Source organism: Peromyscus californicus, unplaced genomic scaffold (genome assembly GCF_007827085.1).
Source record: "Peromyscus californicus insignis strain IS unplaced genomic scaffold, ASM782708v3 Scaffold_14__1_contigs__length_90479793_seg_2, whole genome shotgun sequence".
Taxonomy (NCBI): Eukaryota; Metazoa; Chordata; class Mammalia; order Rodentia; family Cricetidae; genus Peromyscus; species Peromyscus californicus.
This window is the reverse complement of record NW_026294436.1, coordinates 72,566,795-72,592,273: the sequence shown is the minus strand read 5'-3', so window position 1 is coordinate 72,592,273 and position 25,479 is coordinate 72,566,795. Positions and strand designations below refer to the sequence as shown.

Sequence of the window (25,479 nt, the reverse complement as noted above, 5' to 3'; positions counted from 1 at the left end):
AAAATCTAATACCAATCCTGAAAATTTATAGACACTTCTCTCTTTCTGAAAAGTACATGAATAGTGTATAGACACTCTTCAAAGGCCCCATTTTTCTCTTTTGTAGCAAAACGGCAAGAGCCTATGGGAGAGTGGAGCCTGGGGCAAAGTTCCTTTCTGCTTAGAAGCCACCTGCTAATCACCTGGAAGCAAGAACAGAGTACAAGGGAGGCAGCCCAGAGCCCGCCCCTCAGCACCCTGAAGGGCAGGGGTTAAGCAGAAACAAAGCGAGGGAAGCTTTCTTGGCCTGAGGGGGTCTCTGCCAAGTGACCAGTGAGACTCCCCGAGGACAGATCGGAGGGGCTGGCAAAGCGGCAGTAGAGGATCAGAGGCAACTTGAAATGGGCCAGCTCACCAAATGTCTGAAGCAGAAAGGAAGACAGGAAAAAAAGAAATACCACTTCCACAAAGGCAGCCCAGAAATACCTTGGGAAGCTATTGCTTCCTGTTAGACAGAGAGGTCGAGAGCTTCAGGGCTCCACATGCAATAGGCTCCTGTCCACCTGTCACTGTCAGAAATGGGGTGCCTTTCTCAATTGGGGTGTGGCTGGGATCTCAAATTGGGACTGTAAGATGGGCAGGGGGAGAGTGAAGAAGGACCCTGACTTCTGAACAGGATCCAATACAATCTAGCTCTCCTCCCCTTTGAACCAGGAGAGACTCTGCCAGACAATCCAAGGGGTGCTAGAGGCTTGGGGTACAGCTAAGAAGCTGCAGAGGATGGTATAAGATGGCTCAGCAGTAGAGAACCTGCTGCCCTTCCAGAGGAAGGTCCAACACCCACATCAGGACAGTTCCTAACTGCCTGTTACTCTAGCTTCAAAGGATCTAAAGCTCTCTTTGGCCTCTATGGACACCCAAACACATGTCACACTCACACACACACACACACACACACACACACACACGATGCATTAAACAATGACACAGAACAAAGAAGTTGTCAGAGACAAGCGTTTAACCCAGTTCCCATCATTAACAGCAGGACTGGGGGCATTTCATGGGGTGAGCTCAATAATCCTTTTCTAAGCACGCAGAAGTCAGGAGAAGAAAGGAGCCCAAACTAGTGCAATTGAAAAGAAGAAAGTCTTTAACAGAAGTGACTGGTACCCAGTGTTCCCTGTGGGATCTGGTTTTTAGATGGTCATTATCTGTAAGGTGGGCATTCGCAGATCTTGTAGTGCAGAAGGCTCTTTGTGCATGAAGCCTGTTAAAAGGCATTGTGTGCAGACTGACCGACATTTTCATTAAAGTGTTCCCCTGGACCCATGGAACCCCTGTATCCATGGAATCCCTGCTAGACTATAACCACACCCCTCTTTCCGCCAGTGTCTCTCCTTAACTGAGTCACTTTTCCTCATGCCTCCTCATCCATCTCACTCTCCCACTTCAAGAACAGTGAAGAGCAAATGGAATGAGTGCCCCTCAGGGCTGATTCTTTGTATTTACCATCACATGAACTTGATGCCCAAGCTTTCCCTGTTAAGTCCAGGAGACTTAACTGGGAGTGGCTTTTCTTGCTCTTCTGGGTCTCCATGATTCTGGACATTTCTGATGACTTCACCAGGCACAGAGATGATTCCTCAGTCTACCCCGTTCTTCCCTGAAGGATTCTACCAGCCCTAACTATGCCCTGGGAGACTCTACTACCCAATGAATGATGTATTTTAACATTCAAAACAATGGCCCCCTGCCCCAAGGGAAACAACTCCAATGTCCATCAATAAATGAATAGAAAAACAAGTCATGATGGAATATCATTCCACTTGAAGGAGGAGCTTCTGATACCATGATACATGGAAAAACCTGGAAGATACATTGAGTAAAGCTAAAGCAGATGGAGAATGGCAAATACTATCTGGGTATAGTTACATGAAGCACCTAGAATACTCATTACAGAGACAGGAAGTAGCATGGTGCATGCTTCATCACAGAGACAGGCAGGAAGTAGCATTATGCATGCTTCATCACAGAGACAGGCAGGAGTAGCATGATGCATGCTTCATCACAGAGACAGGCAGGAAGTAGCATGGTGCATGCTTCATTACAGAGACAGGCAGGAGTAGCACTGTGCATGCCAAGGGCTAGAGAGAAATGGATAAGTGTTGCTTTGAGTTTTAGTTGAGATAACAACACAGACCTAAAGATGGTTGTTCATATCCTCTATACACAATGTAAATAGATTTAATGCCACAGAACTCTATAGTTTTTATCTATAAAGGTAAACACTGAGGTGGGAAGATAGTTCATTGGTAAAGTACATGCCTTGCAAGCCTGAGGATTGGAGTGTGATACTCAGAACACTCAAAAATAATAATGGGCATGGTGGCATGCTTATAATCCAAGCCCTGGAGAGGTGGGGACAAAAGTATTCATGGGACTCACTGGCCAGCTAGCTTAATCTAGTGGGCATGCTTTGGGCAAAAGAGAGACCCTGTCTCCTAAACAAAGCAGATAATATTTCTGAATGATACCTAAGGCTGTCCTCTGGCTTTCCTTCTTTCTAAGTATTCATTGGTCATTTTCTCTGCATCATGGGGAGTACTAGAAGCTAGGGCATACTAGAACTCATGATCTAGAAGGAACAGGGAATGAATCAGAAATGCCAGGACATCCCATAAATCTGAGAAGTATTAAACTACTTCATAGAAGATAATGAAGACCTGGCTTGGAGTGGGAGGGGGTATGCCATCACGGGGGTGGGGTGGAGGACACAGAGCTTGGAAGGAAAGCTTTTGAAGCTGAGATGTTGGCTTCGAATAGGAGTGAGGTCAAAACTAAAGAGCACGTAGATGAACATTCCAAACGATGAGAACAACAAAAATGAATGAAAAGGCATAGGTAGCAGAGGGGGCTTGGCTGGACCTTAGCTTCCAAGAGCCAAGAAGCATACATCAGCCTTAAAGAGGGACACAGTAGATCATGGGGGGGGGGGGGGGCTGAGAAATGACATTAAGTCTATTAGACTATTTTCCATAAAAGCTGAATGAGAGTATTGGACCCGATCCCCGATCTCCCTTCCTCTTCACCAATGTATTCCATTAAAAAGATGCTAAGTCTGGGAGCCCCGTCCAAGCACAGCTACCTTGCCAGCAATGGCATCACCCGGTGTCCTCACCCTCCCAGAACACCACCAACACCCCCGCTCATGCACACCACATCTTCCTGACCTCATCTGCTTCAGTAGCTACTACACAGCTCACTGGAGACCTTCCCTCTCTGAGTCTGCGGCAGCCCCCTGCCACCACCCCCACTTCTGAGAGACTCTGCCAAGTCCATTATGTAATCTCCCTTTCTGACTCACATCCCCTCTGAGGAATATTTCTCTGACTCACTTCTCCTTATTCACACTCATCCTTTTCTCCTTCCATCTTTACTCTCTCTCCTAATCGGTTTCCCTGTAAAAAGCCTTGAATGTTACTCTTTCCCACTGCATTCTGTCTACCCCCAACTTTGCTGTTCACCGTAACAGGTGATCCCCTTATCCAGTCCCTGAGCATCTGTTACCTGTCCTTCTGAGTGTTCCCTGGAATCAGCCTCTGCTCAAGCCTCCACCTCTGGCTCCCTGGTCTGTGTGCATGCCCTCTGCCCCTGCCTTCTCTGTACATGGGTCTCTGTTGACAGACAAACTCATTATGCAGACTTTGTTAGGGAAAATGAAGAACCTCACTGTGGTAAAAGGAACACCAAGAAAGTTGAAATATAGTTCTTGCCATTCCTGAAAATTATAAGCCAGCCAATAACATGTAGGGATAGATCACACCAAGATGAGTTGTCTCCAGCTAGGTACTAAACCATACTCAAGTACACCTCAGCATCCAAATTTCTTCTTGAAAAACTGGTCAGGAACAGCTGGGGGAAGGAGACAGGTTAAGGCAAGCCTTGAAGAACAGCTGAGGATTTTGAAAGTCTGAAAAGGGGCTAGTGGGGAGTTGAAAGTCAAAGATGAGTGAGTAAGGTAACACCCAAATGTCCCATGGGGACTGCTTTTTTAAACTGAAAAGTAGAAGCCAAAAGGATGTGATGGGTTAATGCAACAGAGACTTTCATTGCCAAGTCATTGTCAAATTTGGGGAGATCGGAGACTCCACATGAAATTCTGTGGGGAAAATTGAATCATGAAGGGTTGCGATTCTGACTGAGGCTGGCATTGAGGATATACAGCTAAAACAGCAGAAAACCAAGTTCACTTGGAATGAACAAGTTATCATCTGGTCCTAAGCAACTAGAGGAAGGCAGTGGGATTTTTGTTACTACACTAATTTATTGTTCATATTCAGGGAATGCAGTGTGATAATTTGTAAAACATATCTTAGCTTCTTTTCCTGATGCTGTAATAAAATATCCTCAGAAATGCAACTTAAGGGAGAAAGGGCTTATTCTACCTTGTAATTCAGGGGCACGGTCCATCCTGAAGGGAGAATCAAGATGGTGGGAGCTTGAAGCAGCTGGTTAGATGATGTCAGAATCAGGAAGCAGGGAGTGATGGATGCCTGGGGCTCTCATACAGTCCAGGATCCCAGCCAGGGAATGAAGCTGCCCATAGTAGGTAGGTCTTTCCACCAAAATGTATTAACATAATCCCACACAGACACATCAAGAGGCCACGCTCCAAGTGATGTTAGATTGTGCAGAGTTGAACAGTCAACACTAACCATCACAGAGGGGTAAAGATCCAGTTGGGGTAATTGGCATTTACGGTTCCCAGGTGTGTGAGAACTTCTCTTCTAGGAGGCTAGATGTTAGAGATGACAGGCATCCTCTCCCCAATTCTCAAATTAAAATCCTTGTTCCCTTTGCCTCCTCCTTAATCCTTTTGAGGCAAGTGTTTCTTATCCCCAGGTATGCCCCACCCTCTCAAAGGACTCTCCCCTGCATTCCCAAACCACTGGAAACATCACTCAGGCCCTGACCACTCAATGCAGCCATTTTTTACACTATAAAACTCACAAATGCAACTAGTCTACAACCTATGGGAATTAAAGACCATGTTGGAAAAAAAACATTAAACAACTGAAAATTAACAGTATTTTTCTTTCTTTCAGGGAAAAGCCAATCTAAACAAAAAACCAAAGGAAATGTGATCATAAACACCTCCCAACACGAAACACTATTTGACTACTATCTTACAATGAAAAGGCATACAAAGCAAAATTAAAGGGCAAACATAAAACAAGAAGACATTTATATAACACATTAAATTTAATTATTTACTTGTTTATTTGTATGTGTGAAGTTATGCCTCAAGGCACACGAATGGGGTCAGAAGACAATTTTTAGAAGCCAGTTCTCTCCTTTTGCAATGTGGGTCTCAGGGTTCAAACTCAGGCCGCCTGCCTTGGCATCAAAGGCCTTTACCTAGTGAACCACCCAATCACCCCAAAGCACATCATTTTTAAAAGGAGTTAAGATTCTTAGCATTTAAGGATGTTTCAAAAATTAAGAAAAAATGACAACTGGCTTAATAGAAAAAAAATGTTGGCCAGGCAAAATTAAGGTGTAAATTCATAAAATGGGTTCAAGCAACCAACAAAAATTATAAAAGATATTTAACCTAATTTTAAAAGTTTAAGACGTAGATACAAGCAGTTGAAAATGCTCCAATAATAAACCTGCAGAGGGTGTTTAAAGTCTGGGTTACTAGAAATTCTGATGGAAGCATAATCTGTAGAATTCACCAAGATTCATTGACAATATTTTTCATAGAAGTGAAAAATACAGAAGTCTCACCTTTGCTCAGAAATCCTGCTTTGGATAATAGTGCCCCCACCCTCCACAAAGTGATTTCATTTGGAAAATAAACTGCAAAAAGTCCATCATTCAGCAACTCTTTCCCCCAAATTCTTCATATTTCTCTGTCCACATCTCTTATCCTTCCTGCCCCTGTCCATTTCTCTTCCTGGCTTCATATTTCCTCCTGACGTCTAGTTCCCTAAAACTATCTCTGTTAGCTCTGTCGCTGGACCATCTAGCCTGCCCTGCCAATGGCTTTCTCTAAGTGGGGATGCACTCTTCATTTAGACCAATGTGCTCCGGCATTTTCATCAATGAGACTCTTCATCATGCCTAATCCCACACAACCCAGCGTCTCTTGAATGCCTACTGTGCCTCTGTCTAACTTGTGCCTCTTCTTTCTGCCACTTGAACCCAGTCTGCCTGCCTTACAGTGCCTTCTTCCAGGTCCACAGCATCAGACTGGTCCTTTCCTGGCCAAGCCCTTCCAGCATCTGTGGAGAAGTCCATTCATTCAGCACGTCAGTGGTGTACTTACATAGCTTCATTGTTTTTCCCAGCTCCAGTTAGAGTACATCTGTTTGAGTGAGGGACCAACTAGGGAAAACTGTTAGGATGGATGATGTATATTTGAGACAGGTTGATATGCCAACTCTAGTATCTGTATTTAATATCTATCCCTTAGGTTAGAAAAACAACTATTTCACTCTCCACAAAGTAGTACTAAGAATGCCTGTCATGTGGTAAGCACATCTACTTGTTAATGAAATATTTCTGAATAGAAAAATAAAAGCTCTATTGACTAATTTAGTAACTAGTTTAAAATGTAGATTCCTTGTCAAAGTCAGTAGAGTAGACACAGGATACTCAAACCTTTAGCCTTACCTTTCACTCAACACAGAGTATTTCCATCCCTGCCGTGTGTTTAGCATCCCCACACTCACATTCAGTTCTTCAGCTGTCAATAATTAACTGCCACACAATTTAATGCAATTTTGACTCAGTATGATAAATACACACACACACCACCCATATACCATATATAACACACTCATCACACAAAGACAACACATCTATCATATACCTTGCCACACACACACACATACACACAGAGAAAGCGAGAGAGAGCCTCACGGCCCACAGGTTTAGGACTCAGCCCCTCAGGAAGGAACTGTACTTTACATAGCACCTCAAAGTTGTTGGCTACCCAGAACTTTTGTCTGACTACAAATGAGAGCCTTTCTTGAACTCCTTCTCTGATTCTGATAATATGCTACTAGGGTAGTTCACAGAATATGGGGAAGTACTTTTCCCTGTGTGCTATATTAGAAAATGATTTTACAAAGGCTACATATGAATAGAAGATCATTGAGAATACATGCAAAGGGCACAGAGCTTCGTGCTCTGGTCCCCTGCCCTCCCAGGACCTTCATGTGCTTTCAGAACCTCATGTTTCAGGGCTTCTCGTGATGTTTTCACCAAGGAGCTCTGGTAGGTATTGACTCTACCACTATCTCCTCTCTCTGTGGTGATATTTTATTTGTGCTTTAATAAATAAAGCTTGCCTGGAGATCAGAGGAAAAAAGACAGCCATTATAAGTAAACACAAAAGTCATGCAATGTTGGCACATGCCTTTAATCCTATCACTTGGGAGGCAGGGATCTGTCTCGATCTATGTGAGTTCAAGGCCACACTAGGAACAGAGCCAGGCGTGGTAGCATATGCCTTAAATTCCAACACTACTTAACCATGAGATCTGGAGGTCTGTACAGACAGACAGGAAGTGACAGAGCAGGGCAGGAAGAGGAAGTGATATAGCTGGACAGAGAGAGCAAATCAGATGGCAGAACAGCAAGACATAGGCATGGGTAGACAGGAAGTAACTTATTCTTTTAGAAGCTTCGGAGTTGGTGAGGTAAGGTTGGCTGTGACTTTCCCTATTTCTCTAATCTCTCAGGTTTTCACCCCTATATCTGGCTCCATGTTTTTTATTTAATAAGACCATTTATAAATTCATCTACATCTCTCCTACCTTGAAGATGAGAGGTGGAACTGTGAGCTCCAAGCTCTGTCCATGGCTTTGTCTTTCTGGAGAGCTGCTCTTGTCCAGGGGCCCAAGGGTGCTATCAGTTCAACAAGAGATGCTCTTATCCAATGGGAAATTCCAAGGGATTCAATGGGTACTGATCCCAAACACGAATTCTCACCATACATCACAATTCCCCCGGAACACTTGGATTCTTGCAGCTTACATCAATAGCTGCACCGTGGCATCGCCGGAGGAAAGCAGGTTGATGTGCCAGGGCGCCAGTCCTTAAAAAGGAGGTGTTACAAAGGACTGCTCTCTGGGTTCTCACACCCAAGGGCACTGCCATTAGGACAATAAAGAAGTTGATCACTTTATTAATGTGAAAGTAGCATTTGGAAGTCCCTGCAGGCACATGCTCAGAGGCTATGATAGTGTAAAGCATAGTGCACACACCCAAGCACACACACAGGCACACAAGTGCATACACACACAGAGACATATGCTATCTATATAAATATATATGCTGCCAGATCCTACTCTTACTACAAATATTTTGCATTTCTAAGTGTTATGGCTACAAACTGAGATCTAATTTATCATAAATTTTTCTCTTGGAGTTTGAGAGTGAAAACTGGTAAATTTGCCTAATAAGGGCTAATAAGTGGATTCCATTGTCCCTGAACACTTTGGCTCTCACTAACTGCACAGGGCTAAGCACCAGAGGCTAAAGCCTGTAACACACACCAGGGGCAGGACCGCCACTCTGCATCATTTCTGAAATCAGAGGAAGGATGTCAAATCATCATCGCTGGAATCCATTTGTATTCCCAGGGCACATATCCAGTGTGTCAGAAATTCACAGAGAGGCATTCTCAAGGGTTCCTGAAACATCCATGCTGGAGATAAGCCACACTCGCGGGCTCCAGTACGCTGTGAGTGGGTCTTGCCCTTTTAATTGGCACTTAGGCTTGCCTTGAGAAAGAAGTAGTTTTTTTTTCCCCCACAGTCTATTTGATAAAACATTGCTCAAATTTTGTCCCTGCAGAGACAGCACCAAGCCTTCTGCTAATTTTCAGTCATAAGTAAATGGCATTGGTGAAGTCACTAAAGATAAAAACAATAAAAAACAACCAGGAAGGGCAGAAAAAAAAAAGATTGCCAAGATATTCTGCCTCAGCTTGCAATGAGAAGGTATTAAAATACCCATGATACAAAAATAGATGAGCAATTATTCTTAGGAGCTGGGGAGGGGTGAGGAGCCACTCCCGGACTTCATGAGCTGGGTGGCTTGAAGGTCTCATTGATTACTTGATCAGTTGGTTGGTGAATGATTAGTCCTCGGAAGGTTGGAATTAGTGACTAAGGCTCTGCCTCTTCCGAATAAAATGTGTGGCCTCCTCTCTCCCACCCCAGTGACAGACGATATCTGTTTCCTCCCGTGAGTTTTGAATTTAGGAGCCACTGAAGCTCAGCAACACTATATTCTGGCTCAAATGAGCTGAAAATTGCATTCAATTTGAATTTCAAAACTGGAGGGGAGGAAGGGAGGGGAAAAAAAAAACCTCAGCACCCATCAACTATCCATACTTTTCCCTATTTCCTCCTGCTTAGCCACAGTTCTGCCAGGCTGGGGACCCGAAACCCAGGATGTGTTGTAGGACAAAGAGCATTGCTGGATTCCTGCCCAGTCTGAGTTTAAAAATAAACTTTTAATAGACAGGATCAAAGCAAACCTCACTTTTACGTACATGCATAATGCAGAGTGCAACCGTCCAAACAAACAGATTTATTTATCTTTCCCAAACCCAAACTGGCCTGCCTCCCCCCCACTCCACCCTTTTCTCTGATGTACTCTGGCAACAACAGAGGTGACGGTGCTTTCTCTGGAGAACTTTGCAAAAGTAAATTATTTCCTAAATTTAATTCCTGGGCCAATGAGATGGCTCGATGAGGAAAGAGGTAGCTGCCCAAGCATGAAGACTTGGGTTTGCGTCACCAGCACAAATGTAAAACATCAAGAGCATGAGGCCTTAGTCATGGGGGCATGGAGACAGAAGGATCCCCTGTATTCAAAAATAAGGTCATAGAGCGACTGAAGAAGATTGCCAACATTCACCTCTGGCCTCCATACAGGCAGCAAACATGGGGAGTCCATCTGCGCACACACACACACACACACACACACACACACACACACACACACACACACACAACCACCACCACCACCACCATTCATTACTATGCAGTTCACTTACAACCTCATTCCACAATGTCTACCCTTTAATCTGCCTCACATTAAAGTAGATGTGTTGTCCGAAAGTCAGGAGAGGAACCACTAATGTTTTTTCAAGTCAAGTCTTATTTAAAAAAATCTCTAAGAGAACTGTTACTTAAAGCAATCTTGTGATAAATACTTTATAAAAGCCAGCCTACTTTTAATGTGCAAATAATTGGCCCTTTTTGCAGGAGCACAGCTAGCATGAATTTGAAGCACACTCAGGTTTTCTGAAACAATACCTTCCAGACAAGTAGATTTAAGTGCAAACAACATCTGAAAAAAAAAAAGGGATCCTACTACAAGCAACATATCATACCCCAGACTCATGGGACTGAAGGGTTTGGGGCCAGAACTCCTTTTTAGGGGTTTGACCTGAGACAACAAAGCTAAGGCCACCGTGATTCCTCTCCACTTCTAGATCTGAAACCTGTTTTCCCACTCCCAAAATGTCGTTGATTTGTGAAGAAACAACTCAGGTCCCATGTGAAAGGAATTCTGCTTTGTAAGTGCCATTTTCACACTGACGCCAAAACCTGTTGCCTATGTTCAGCGGCCTGCCACACTCCAGAAGGCTCTGGAGCAAACACCATGGAGAAGAATGGGGTTGGGGGCAGAGAGGGCATTCATTTCTGCACAAGCAGTCCTATAGCCGGCCATATTGCACAGGCTCGGTAGGCATGCCATTGCCGCTCATACCTGGAGGAGGCAGTAGGTATCGCCTTCTCTGCCTGGGCTCCCCCTATGTGGGAGACTCTGAAAGAAGCATGGCCCTCCCCCAATCCCCACAAGTCTCCTGTGACAATCATCTCTGTGTGGTTCATAGGTCCAAGCAAAGGCGCTGCCCCCAGAATACCAGCAGAGTAATGGATAGTGACCTATAGTTCTCTATGGAAATCTATAGTTTTCCTTTGAAAAATGCAGCGAAATAAACTCAACATTTATCCATGGAAATAACAGAGCATTCAGTAGACAATGAGTTTGTAATTCTATTTATGGAAGCTAGAATCATCAGAGAGCTTTGCTTGTCATAAGCAAAGCACAAGATGCACAGAAAAGTACTAATTTATACTCTGTACTCCACCAACATACAGAACTCAGAAATGGGCTGACCTTGACAACCACATTTTACAGGTCAGCATAACTAATCTCAGTGCAACAAGGGCACAGCTTGGGCAAGGAGTCTCATGACCCCAACCACACACGACATCTTCCACCAGCACATGCAACAAAAGCCCCGGAGAGCATTCAATAATGCGGCTTTGGGGTCAGACAATAGTGAGGCACACTTATAATCCCAGCACTTGGGAGGCAGAGGCAGGGCAGAGCTCTGAGAGTTTGAGGCCAGCCTGATCTGCATAGGGTGTTCCAGGCCAGCCAAGGCTGCGGAGTGAGACAAGGCTACACAGTCAAACCATGCCTATTTAAAAATAATAATAATGCTTTTGCATTTTAAAAGACTAAACAAGGAAAACCTCAGATCTTTTTGTTGACTGTATCATTGGTTATAAATGAACTCTCACTGACACAACACAATGTAATAGACAGAGATATCGATGGGCTCCTTGACCCTCGCATGTGTATTGGGGGCATGATGTCACACAGATCTTAAGAGAACATTGGCATCTCCAAGTCTCATGGGGAGGAGCTTACCTTTCAAACTGCAACAGTGTTAGCGTAGGGTGCTTTCCTTACATCTTCGCCATCTAAGGTCGTTTCATTGATGAACCAGCAAATAGCTCTATTCATTTATGTGATACAAGCAAGGATCCAACCCAAAAGAGGAAAAAAAGAAAAGAAAAGGTGAGGTCATTCTCTTGGCCACTGCATTTAATAAAATCCCCCAGGCAATAGAGTTGAGCACACATTAATAGCTGGGATAGTACTCCGAGCCTTTAGCAAGTCTCTGATTTCCCTATATATACACTCAGGGCTGTAATAGCACCCCAACCAAGGGATAGTCTTTAATTTTAAGTTTTCTTTTCTTTTCCGCTTTCTTGGATTTATTAATCTTCCATTCCTCTCTTATGTTTAGTGAATGCACCAGTAAGGGTTTCAGAGCCTTTCCCATTATAACACCGTGTGTAGCTTTTGGAAGGAAACAAAAACAAAAACTCTTTCAAGATCAACGGACTCACTTGACACCAGTCTGAAAATTGCCTACATTTCTCTACACATGAGGGCTTTGTTTCTTATTTGGGACTGGACAGAAAGGCACGAGTTTGCAAAGTAACTTCTCAGTCAGTAGGTTTGAACCAAAAGTCAACAGAAGTTGTTTCTGCAAGTATATCCATCAAAGGAGGCTGTTAGGTCCAACCTTATTAAATGTCTCGTATTTTTCCAGTTTTGACATACAAAGGAGACCATTACATAGGACTTCACGCGTCCCATCATTACTATTACATACAAGAGGTGTTCTAAGCAACAGTGATGTAGACTTACACCTCCGGGAAGAAACACAGTAAAGCTCACAACCCACGGGTAACTGGATGCTCCTAATAACTTGTTGGATATTTGGCCTGGTACAATGATCTATGTAAAAGATGTGGGACAATTAAGTAGGCAGATGGCACCAGCCCATTTTCCATGACACTCTTTGGGGGCATAAACTTGCTAATTGTGGGCTTTAGGAGGGAGCATTTCAAGGAGATGTCTGTATTACCTCCAGAAAACTGCTAAGTCTGTTCGCTGGGACACCCTTTAGGCACATAGTCCTCCACCCACCCCATCCAGCACAACCCTTGCCTCAGACCTGCTTGGCAAGGATAGAGTTAAAATGGCATGACAAATGACCAAGACTGATGCTTCAGTCCAAGCTCCTCCTTAATACCTCGAGGCTATGAAAATACCCAAATGGAAGCATATTTTATTTGCTTTGAGAAATATTGGGAAAACAGAGGTGTAATTTTGAAAGGAACCTTTGGGTAGAATGTGAGCTGAAGATCTACTGGGCCCAGAGAGGAGGAAGAGGTCTGGTGTAGGTTGGAATTTGACAGGGAATAGAGTCAAGAAAGGAGGCTGCTTGGCAGAGAAAACCAGAGTGTTTGCAGTACACTCAAGAATGAGACAGGAGGCAGGAAAACACAAATGTAAAAAGCCAACCCTGTTTATTTTCCAGGATTGTGAGCACAGGAGGCCTGTTGAAAAGCTGTAATTTGTGTGAGTGTAAAGAAACATTAGGAAAGATCCCACCCAAATGGCACTGCAGAGTTAGATGGCCGGGGAAGCTCATTTGGGTTTGTGTTGTCTAAAGAAAGCTGAGGAATAGAGGGAACAGGGTGCAGGTGCTGAGCTGTGCGGTCATGTTGCTGTCTGAACACAGTGACCATGGCTGTGACCAGCATGACGGCAGTGTTCAGGTGACACTGACAATGTGTTACTCAGGGCAGTGAGATGGCTCATGGGTACAGACACTTGCAAGCCTGGTGACCAGAGTGTACATAAGGGCAGGAGAGAAGCAACTGGACAAAGCTGCCTCAGGCCCACACACACACACTCATCTCCCTCCCTCTCTCTGTCTCTGTCTCTCTGTCTTTCTCTCTGTCTCTCTCTCCCTCTCCCTCTCTCTCTCCTTCCCCTCTCTCTCTCTCTCTCACACACACACATACTCACAAACACACGCATAATAATAATGATAATGGAAACAATATTTTAATTATTTAAATAAAATGCACTGCTTGTCTAGAACAGGGACTATTTACAAGGAGGAAGAAGAGAGGGTGAAGGACAAAATAGGGTAATGGGTCATAGAGTATGATCAAAGAACATTATATACATGCATAAAAACATCATTATGCTGATAGAAATGTTAAAGCTGTTGAAAATAACAAAGCATATTATTTGTCAGGTCCCATATCTGAGATTAGTGATAATTCAAAACATTCATATTATAATGATGGCTTTGGGAATCAGTTCTCAGATTCCAGGTACCCGGGGTCCCTAGGTGAGAGAAGACGATGGCTAGAAAGACATTTGGAAGAAATTTCTATTTCTTCTGTGATGGCAACTTAATAAAATGCAGTCTGATTTCCCCAAAAAATAAAAAATAAATCCTGGTTTTAGGAGTGATAAGTAACCAAAATGGACAAGTTATCAGTATATATATATATATATATATATATATATACACACACACACACACACACACACACACACACACACACACACACACACGTATATATGAGTAATACATTGAAGAATATTGAAAACAGTAAGGCCCTCGAAGCAATCTTCAGAAGTTCAGTTACACAGGCCCAGGGCGCAGCTCAATGAGTACAGTGCTTGCCTAACACACAAGAAGCTCCATTCCTAGTACCACACAAATTGGGCATGGTGGTACACAGCTGTAATTCTAGTACTAAGAAGGTGGAGACAAACCAGAAGTTCAAGTTCATCCTCAGCTACACAGCAAATTCAAGGCCAGCCTAAGCTACATGTTACCGTGTCTCAAAAAGGACAAGGAAAATTGAGTGAGAGGATTTCTGTGGGTAACCTAGAACACCCACTACTATTCATCGTACCTGGTTTCACGAATCCCAAAGGAATAAAAAATATAGACAGGAACACAGTTTTATAAACTGGAAGTTGCTTACATCCCGTTAACTATGTGAGGATGGATGTATGAGCCGACAACAAAGACGTCATTCCAGGAACCAGCACTCGTAGATGCAGTGGCTTGGATGTATATTGTACAGGGCACATCTTTCACATCACTTACGGCATGAATAACACCACTCCACTCTAGTGGGGATATGTGAGGGTCAGGGAGCAAGCATCACGACTGCCCCCCAGCCCACAGAATAGTTTTGCATCCTGTGTGAATGTAAATTGCCACAAAGCCACTGCCCCTAAACTACCCCTTGCAGAAGTCTCTGCATTTTACAGGCACTTCCTTTGAAAGGGAAGTACCTCTTCACCTCCAGAGGGCAAAAGTTGGTACCGAGTCCCTAGTCCATGCTAAGGAATGGACACACCAAGAAAGAGAGAAGCCATTGAGTACATCATAGTCCTGACATCACAGCATCATAGTCATAGACAACACACCTCTCCTTAGGGAAAACCCCCTGCTAAATCTAGCTCACCACACCACATAGCCTTGGAACCTACTTGCACTCAGGTAAAGTCTGAGCAGCATATGCTTGCCGGAAATTCATGTGCTGTCAAGACCGTGAAGTGGACAGCACAAGCAAAGGTGCTCTGGGAAGAAGTGGGTGCTGTTCCTCTGTCCCTCTGCATGTCAACTGAGTGAGACAGAGAGGCCAGCAGCAGTGGCTCTGCTTCCTGTACTTCCTACCACGTGCTCTTCATGTGGGTCTGAACAGGGTTAGCTTCTTGAGGATTTGGAAGGGGCCGGTTCCATAAAGGCCACAGGAAGAGGCAATACCAGTAACTGCAGGTTATGTGCAGGACTACTGTTTGCTGGGAAAAGAGACAGCAAAAAGGACTTCAGTGTCTCCCAGGAAACTTTTTAACAAGGGAAAACTGGAATGGAAGAGAATGGTCAGAAGCAAAGCTAGTTTTGAAGTAGGTAACACTATTTAACTTAGATACATCTTTATCCCATGATGGATGAAGCAGGAAACTCTCCTCAGTGTGAGTTCAGACTCGGTAATCCGGAGTCAGCCTTCTCAATATCTGCCCCCTCCCCATTTCAACAATGTAGGCAAATGACTTGGTGCAGTTTCTAACAGAGAAAGCTTTCCTGTGAATGAAGACAGAGGAGTATTTTCAAAGTGTGTGATTTTTTTCAATAACTCAGGCAAAATTCTCAAGTCTAACACTTAGCTGAACATTCCTCTTCCACTTTGTCTCTGAATTGTAGGAAGGCAGGAACGAAGAAGGAAAGTATCTAGGTAGAAAAAAAAATCCTATTAAATGACTAAGAAAAATGATGAGAAGGAACAGAATGGAGAATTTACCTTCTTTTCACACAGATTAGGACCCTTTGAGCATCCTAAGTCTAATAGAGCACGGCTTCTCATGTCCTGGAAAGTAGAAGGCTACTGCTAACTATCAGAGGCCTGTGTGTGTGTGTGAGAGAGAGACAGAGACAGAGACAGACAGAGAGACAGAGGGTAGAGGGAGGGGAGAGAGAGAGAGAGAGAGAGAGAGAGAGAGAGAGAGAGAGAGAGAGAGAGAGAGAGAGAGAGAGCGGTCAGAGCCATCATGTTACAAGCAATGAAAATAAGACCCTGGAAGGCAATCTGGCTTACACAGTCATGAGGAGAAGCTAGAACCTCTGTGGACCAGTCTAATGTTCTACCAAACCTTGAACAACCACAAGGGATATCATAGAGATAACTACAGGGAGGCAAAATGAAAACCTTTTCTCACTCTTGGGGGAAAACATAGATCACCTCATTTACTTGGAACCTTCCAGAACATGCTGGAGATGGGCAAGGTTATAGCTGGCCCAGCTTTCCGGGCGGCATGGTCCTTGTGAAAATTACACTGCAGGTTCCTGAGGACAATTTTAAGCCCATTTTTTCCCTTTTATATTCACAACAAGCAATCTCTGGTGCTGAAGATGACATAACATTTTTGCTAATTATTTCTGCTGATTAATTAAGAGCTCTTTATTACTTCCACTTACAACAAACAGCTCCCTGTAATCTTTAACAAAGCAGAATGACGTGAAACAAATGAGAGACGCCAAGTACCAGGTAATGCCCAAACCCTTGTGGTGGGCAGCATTATCGCTCCATCAGGAGGTTAGAAAAAGGGGGAGGGGAATGTGGTTTTATTAAACAAACATTAAGAGCAGAGAGAGTGCTAAGGAGGGAATGTGGAGAGGAAGGAGGCATCTGCTCAATTGGTACCTATTTTCAGAATTTCCTTGAAGCTGGCTTGGATTGAGAACCATCAATTATTTAAAAGGTGTAACATGATGCTTCCTTTGTTGAAGCAAATCAGCAAGCAGACCCCGAGAGAAAATAAAAAATGAATTAGGAAGAATTTATTAGTGTGCTTGAAGAAAACAAAGCTTTAGCTATTGGGAGGGACTTCTAGAGATAGTTCAGTTTCTGTCTCCCCAAATCCACAGACCTTTTCTTTCCGGCTTTTCCTCGCCTATTTATTTTCTACAGTAGATCACACAGAGAGGGGGCATGAATCATTCCCTAAACTTCTCCTTTCTCTGTGGACTCTGGCTTGATGTATGGTCTTCATTTAAATTACAAATACACTAATCTGCACCGCTGTTTACCAAGTAGCATTTTAAATGAAAGATACAAGAAATTGCATCACTCACGTTTAAAAAATGACTTCAGACTCCAACCTAAGGAAAAAAAAAAAAAAAAAAACCAGCCAGTGTTCTGAGTCTTCTGTGGCTGCTAGATTTCAGCCTGGTGGATGAAATTCAATTAGTGGACTTTGTTCTAGGACACTGACTGTTTAGCCAGTCTGTTCAAAGAGCAGCGTGTCAAGTAAGTCTTAACTTTGACTTGGGGGGGGGGCTTTGGGGGGGAGGGAGGGGAGCAGTTCAGGAAAAATGAACAATTGTCATTCTCTCACCCCACCTCCACCCCTATCCCAAGAGAAGCTCACTCTCCACCATCATGAGGAAACTCAGAGACCTTCTCCCTGGGACCATTTATTATGCTAACTTAACTAGACAGCATCACTCTCTAAGAGAGCACTACCTGAGTTGCTAGTTTTAAAAACCTCCAAAGTTTGTGGCCTCACATGAACTTGGAAGTGAACAGAACCAATAAATCACAGGTTTGCATCATCACCCACCCATAGGCTTGATTCTGTTTCTAGTGCACAGAATTTAGTCTCAGGGATATCAGCAGGACTCTATTAGAACAGAGCAGTTGAAATCTCTGACAAAACCCTTAGCTCTTGACAGTGGAGACCAGGCCTACACCATCAGTTCAATTAGTCAACTGAGAGCTGAGTGTTGTGTTAAAGAATTTGAGAGATGTTGTATAACATAGTCAGGGCTGGGGGTACAGCGGTGGGAGAATGTTTAGCATGTAGGAGGGAGTATATATGTCCCAGGATTTGTGAAAAATCCATGTGCAGAAAAAGCAACATGACTAAGGTCCAGGGCACCAAGGTACCTAATGACTCATCTGGACCAGTATGGTCAGCACCTGGTATGGGCCACAAGGAAAGGTCAGACCCCATCAAACTGATAATCATGTAGGGGCATAGATTATCACATGGAGGTCTCTTTGATACCTGAATTGCCATAGCCAGAACTAAACACTCTTCCTAGTTGGTTTTTCCTCCCCCCAGTAGATATGACAGATCTACGGGTAAGGACTGGTTATGACTGGTTATGACTGGATATGTCTGGGGAACTGGGACCCGCAGGCCCGATCTGATACTGCTTCCTCACCTACAGATTTGATCTGATTTGAAGTCCTCCATATATGGTGTCCACTCCAACAGTGCCCAGCTAGGACACTGAGGTATTTCCATAGCCCTGCAGTCCAGGGCGATACTTATTCTTTTTGCCCTCCAGCGATGTCACCTACATGAAATGTTCCAATTTAGAGTCATTTCCACGTTAGAAATGGATGAGGGATACAAACCATATGCTCCACAACTTGTCAAGGAAATTAACTACAAAGGCAGTATCGATATTATACAATTAAAAGGAGAGCTCTTAACATACTTAATTTCCCTCTGACCTGACTTTCCTCAGTCATTATGGACGAAGAGTATGAATTCATAATTTCCAAATAGCCCAGGTCTTTTAATATATTCTAGAAGGAACTAAGACACCCTCTCCATGTGCACAGGCACACACATGCATTTGAGCATTCGTGTTTCTTTATCAAGGGCAAAAATAATAATGAATGTAAAAATAAGGGCTCATTCCGGGTTGTTGAAAATGTCGACTCGGTAGCATATTTCAAGTGCATAAATCATACATTTCCATAACACTCATAATGGAAGGAGGGAAGAGAGAGAGGGAGGAGGGAAAAGGGAGAAAAGTGGGGAGAGTGAGAGGAGGGAAAGAGAAAGTGGTGGGGAGGGAGGGAAGGGAATTCAAAAGCTTCTCTCAACCTTTGCACATTATTTACTCTGTAAGACGTCATATGTGTCCCCCCATAAACTTGCATAAGGCATCTATTTGGAGGTGTTTGGGATTGTTGTGTTTTTAAAATTTTAACAATCATAGCTCAGAAGCTTAATCACTTGTGTTAGAAAAGCAGATGGTACAAGTGGGCGTCTGTTTACAAGCTCTTTACATAAGGATTTTAGTTTCTTTTCAGACCAAAGCTGTGTATTTTAACTCAGAAAAGGGGCAACAAAGAATAACGGAAAGAAAAAACGTCCTAGATTTCCCAGGTCCCTGGTTCCCTGCCATCCCTCTGCCACTGTGTCATAGACTATCTGGGAGGATAAAACAGCATTGCTGAAAGTCCTCTGGGCTCCTTATGGAATTCTGTCATACTTGGGGGCAGACAAGGTATCCATCATGGGCTCAATCTCAGCAGAAACGGAAGTGGGAACCACAGAGGAATGCTGCCCACTAGCATGTTCTCTCATTTGTTCAGCCACCCTTCTCATCCAGCCCAGGGCTGCATGCTCTGGGATGGCACTGTCCATGGAGGGCCAAGGCCTGCAAGTCTTGGGATGGCACTGTCTACAGAGGGCCAAGGCCTGTGTGTCCTGGGATGGCACTGTCTACAGAGGGCCAAGGCCTGTGTGTCCTGGGATGGCACTGTCCATGGAGGGCCCAGTCCTCCTACATCAATTGGCAATGAAGACAATGCCCACAGGCCAATCTGAGAGAGGCAATTCCTTGTCTGAGATTTCCGTTCTCAGATATGTCTAGGTTTGTATTTGACAAAATCTATGGCACTGTCTCTCCTTCCGTGTCACCTAGATTTAACTCCCTCTTGTCGCCAGCGAATAAATTCCCGAGATTAAGATATTTGAGTGACATATGCAAAGAAATTCCATGGGATCATCAGCATGCCAGTGAACTCTGTACCACATTCAATAACAAACAGATAGAAGACACAAGGCAATGGAAGTACATTTGGTCACTGAAAAGATAGCTCAGTGGTTAAGAGAACCGGCTGTTCTTCCAAAGGACCCAAGTTCAATTCCCAGCACTCACACGGCAGCTCACAACTCTCTGTAACTCCATTTCTAGGGGATCCAGCATCCTCACACAGGCATACATGCAAGAAAACCTCAAAGCACATAAAAAAGAAAGAAAGAAAGAAAGAAAGAAAGAAAGAAAGAAAGAAAGAAAGAAAAAGAAAGAAAGAAAGAAAGAAGAGAAAATACATTTGGCCACACATGATGTATTTAATTTTTCTTTGTTCACTCCAGAGGAAATAAACTTTTTCATAACATTAGAATTATCTCCCCAAACTGATGCAGCCTGACAATGTCTTTAGGATAAAGATATATTGTGTTTACTCTAGCTACCAGTCCCTTTGTTCCTGGGGTTTCATAGCTGTGGATTCAACCCACCCCATACCGAAAGTGCTCAGAAAGAACTCTGCACTGACACGCTCACTCAGACTTCCTGTCGTTTTCTCTAACAGTACACACTATTTCTGTCATAGTCAAACATATTTAACATGTAAGCGGTAGACAATAGCATGCCATTCTATACAGCATTTGAGGATCTCAGGATTTGGGTGTCCAGAGGGCTCTCCATCTCCATGAATATCAAGGGACAAATAGAGTCACCCAGAGGACAGCACAGTGTCTGCCATGAAGCTGCCACCCAACTACCACATGCTGAGGAAAAGAAGGAACGGCCTAGCAGGTAGGACTGTTCCCTTTCAACACTCATGACCTAGGAACTCAGTTGAAAATCTCATCAGTCTTCACAGTACCACGTTAGGAACACCTCCATAAATTAACACACTCATGATTTATGTATCAGTTTGCCCCTGATTTCTAAAGTAAAATTTAAGAAAGAGCCTTTTCATTGTTTATTGCCTTTAACGAAGGAGATCTGGTGAAATTTGGAGAGTCTTGAAATACTGTCTTGATTTTCAACAAAGGAAATTAAGCTTCCTTGTATATGGTAACATCAACCACCATGTAGGAATCAATCCTCCAAAAGAAGTTCTAGATGAACCAATAAATAACAACAAACTTCGTACCAATGTGAAGCCATGGTTTGAACATGGAAGATGAAACGTGTGCTTAACCCCAGTCAGAAACTGCCCCCCCCCCGTTATTCCAGGCAATAATTATTATTTACAACATGAACTATTTTACACAGTTATTGAAAATATTCATCATGTTACATAAATTAGACAGGAACACATCCAAGAAAAGTACAACCAATGCCCACAAAATAAATGCTTCAGGATAAAATCAGGGGAGGATTCTAAGAGTCTCCAACTTCAGGAAGTAGAAACATTTATTCCTATTATTCATCCTAACTTTGCACTTCTCTCACACATATATTTTTAATGTATAGAATCGTTGCTTCTCTCACATAAGGATTTCTTAGAGATTTACTTGTTCTTATTTTATGTGTATGTCTATGCACCACATGCATGCAGTGTTCATAGAGGCCAGAAGAGGGCATAGGATCCCTTAGAACTGGAATTAGAGACAGTGGTGAGCCTCCATGTGGATGCTGAGAATCGAACCCAGGCTCTCTGGAACAACAGCCTGTGCTCTTAACTGCTGAGCCATCTCTCTAGCCTCTTATATATATGTGTGTGTTTTTAATGTATGGAATCTTCACATGCTGAAAGATCAGAAGTAGACTTTTTCAGGACGCTGACCATGATGAGATCAAGTTTAAAGTTAGTGGTCATGGGAAGTGAGACTGTTTAAAACCGAGTCATGAATTCCTCTTACTATACCCCTTGGCTGGACACTGTACCTTGAATAGACACTCAGCACTTGCCACTCTGTGGCTCAAAGGCATCACACACGAGTTATTCAGGGACTCAGATCATGCAGCAAGTGTCAATACTGATGTTCCTATTTATAGCCCAATAAACTACACTTTGAACAATACTAGCCGTGGTAGGCTTAGGCAACACTCCTGGTACGAACACCTCCTGCAGATATATAGCTCTGGGCATAGTTTACAGCACAGAACACAAACACAAACCTGGAGATTCAAATAAATCACCTTCCTGACTGCTTAAAACACACAGCCAAAATGGGCTTCGTGCCTCACACAATGGAGCAGAAGGCAGTGGTATATATTTAAATTTTCCATTTTTAAGCTGTCACTCAAAAACTTTTCCTACTTTTTTTTTAGCTTATTGATCTTCCTGGCTTGTGATGAGTCTTCAGCTGCTTGGTCGGCTGCTTTTAGCTCTGCTTCTTATTAAGAGCTAAATCGGGAATCACAAAATGCTACTAATTTGGCAGCTTTCGATGGCAGTGAAAGCTAAAAACAGTACCAGGATAGTATAACCCTCGTGTCTGATTGCCCCAGAATCCCGGGTTTAACTACTATACAGGACAATAATGAGTGTAACCAAACTGCATCACTATGTAGATAAGATAAAATAAAGGCTTGCAATAAGTATGCCGGATCAACTATTACTGGTGTCTGATCCTTGATAAACCCTTTGCCCAGGAATACACATATGCATATATACATACACACATATACATGCATACACACATGTGTATATATATATATATATATGTGTGTGTGTGCATTTGCATACACAGACACTATATATACACATACGTCCATATGTGCATTCACACATTTATATACATGCACACATATGTGCATATATGTGTGTGCACACATGTATGTGTGTGCATAGTACACACATGCATATATATGTGCACACACATATATATGTGCATACATGCATGCATACATATATGCATACACAGGTACATACACACATATACATGCATACATATATATACACAGATATATGTGCATACACATGTGTATGTATGTGTGCATATACACAGACATATATACATTCATACACATGTAAATATACATGCACACATATACATACACATGCATACACACACGTGTCCACCTATGACTAGATAGTGCTCAGTTCCTTATACCCCTTTTCTTTAATTTACAAAGGAACATCCACCCTTAACTTCTTTTTTTCATTTTTAATTTTCCTTATAATTCTATTTATTTACTTGAGATGGGGGTAGACATTGTGTCACATGCGGGAGGTCAGAGGACAGCCAACTTTCAGTTCTCTCCTTCTACCATGTAGGTGGGTCCTGGAGCTCAAACTCGACTTGTCAGGCTTGGTGGCCTTTCCTTCTGAGCCATCTCACTGATACTGTCCTCGATGTTGGATGTTTTGTTATGCTCTGTCTTAAACAGGACACAGCATCAAAACCAAGTAAGACTAGCATGACAGCTATGTCCTTGGCCAAACCTGACCAGCCGATGTGTAGAACTACAATTCTGACATCCACACTTGGCTCTGGGTGGAAAATTACATATCACAATCACAAAGCTTCCTAGGCTGATGTCTGATGCAGACTCTCTTTCGGATCCATGTCATTCTCCAATTACACTAATTCTTCAGGAAAGTGGAATCTGCTTTTCCTTTTGGTCCTGGCCTCTGTGTTCAAGGTTCAGTGTGGAATAATACTGCTTCCCCCCTAACCCCAACTGTACATACTCTGCAAAGGGCTACATGGCAAAAGGAAGCTACCTCCCTGCAAGGTAGGACCATCGTAAATGTCCCATGATAAAGGAGGTGTGTGCTCATGGTCAGGGATCGCAGGGCAGGCCCCTCACCTCTGACAAAGCACTAAGTTTGTTCTTATTTCTCTTATCTCCCTCTCCTGAGGCTCACACCAGCAGGGATGGTGAGAACTACTCCTAAATGGCCATGAAATTTATCCTCAGCCACAGCAGCAGCAGCAGCAGCGGACATTTTGTTAGTATCATTATGTCACCTTTTAAGAGGCTCCTGGAGGGTACTGAAGGGTTAAAGTCTGTTAAAAGCAATATTCACACACAGAAAACCTACTTCTCTCTCTCTCTCATTTCTATGATTTACTTATTTTTATTTTTTGTGCATGTGTGAATGCCTCCAAGTATGTATGTATGTACACCATATCCATGCTCAGTCCCTCTGGAGTCCAGAAGAGGGTGTTGGATCTCCTGGAACTGAAATCACAGGCTGTAGGCAGCTGTGAACCACCGTGTGTAGATGCTGGAAACCAACACAAGGCCTTCACCACGGGTAGTAAGTGTGTCTAAACATCGAACCATCTCCCCAACCCCTGTTTCCTGCTCATTATCTGAAATCACTGATCCTCGGGTATTTCTTATTTGACAGCTCCCGTTGGTGATAATTTTAAACTTCCTGCACCATCTCAGAGTGAACCCCCGGCTCTTCCTCACTGCCTCAGCAGCAATCAAAGCCCACAGATGACACCAGGAGTGGGACACTTTCTAGAGATCTAGCTTTTCCATTTCAGACCTCTCATCTCCAGGAACTCCCCTGCTACTTTAACATACTACCTCATGGCACTCCCATTGGCCACTTCAGTGTGTCTTCAATTTGCACATGCATATAAATGGGAAGCGTGGACACCCAACTAAAGAAGGCCTGATTCCATTTCTCCCCACCAGGATGGTGATGAATTGGCCTCTCAAAGCTTTTCTGACAGACAGTAGAAATGGTCGCTACCGTGGCCAGAGGATGTCCTAGTTCCCCCATGCAGAAAGGTATTCAGGGCACGTAGTAATTATCCATCCATCTCGTTCACACTAAAGGCATGGCAATGCAATTTTAGCCTTATAATCAAGACCATATGACAAAAACCAAGGCCATTAGGGACCAATTTCGAGCATTCTCTGCAAGACAATGATTTTCCAACTGCACGTACATATGCTGAGCAGTTGCCTGTGCATGGCTGCAGCTGCTGCCATTTATGTGCCTCCCCAGCCCTGTTTTCCAAAGGCTTTCTTAGGAATGCAATAGTGCAAAGTTTAAAGCCTCCCGAGCTTTTTCCTTCCATCCTTTCATTATTTATTTATTTATTTTTTTTGCACTTCCCAAAGCATGGGAGGAAAATGCTGAGGGTAAAATTCTACTTGTGCCAATGACCATATATCCCTAGGAGTTGCTTCTCTTTCTTCTTCCCTGGCCCCTCTGCCTGGACATGAACTTCCCTCTCAACCCAGGTTGCTTCCCTTTGAACTAACAGGCAATCTTTCAGACCCATAATTATCCCGGTGCCTTTTTGACTTCCCCGCTTCGGGTTTGGTGACATAACAGTGTTATCTCTGAAAGGACATGATGTCATCATAAATCACAGAACTGTGCAGGCAACACTCTACTTATCAGACAGGAAGAATATAAATAAATCTTAAAATCACACAAAATTTAGCTCAAATATTCTCACGTACTATTTTCAAATACCCAGCACATTTTGGGGGTGGAGAGATGCCTCAGCAATTGAGAATACTTGCTGTACCTCCAGAGGACTGAG

The 25,479-nt window shown here is 43.3% G+C and overlaps 1 protein-coding gene across 14 annotated transcripts in view; it reads right to left on the bottom strand.

Moving 5' to 3' along the window:
- The window catches only part of Esrrg (estrogen related receptor gamma), a 631,549-nt gene that overhangs the window by 432,940 nt on the left and 173,130 nt on the right, over positions 1–25,479 (bottom strand). For all 14 annotated transcript variants that reach the window (XM_052737972.1, XM_052737973.1, XM_052737964.1 and 11 more), the window contains exon 2: positions 11,731–11,818. The gene's annotated coding sequence lies outside the window, so the exon portion shown is untranslated. The remainder of the gene's footprint in view (positions 1–11,730; positions 11,819–25,479) is intronic.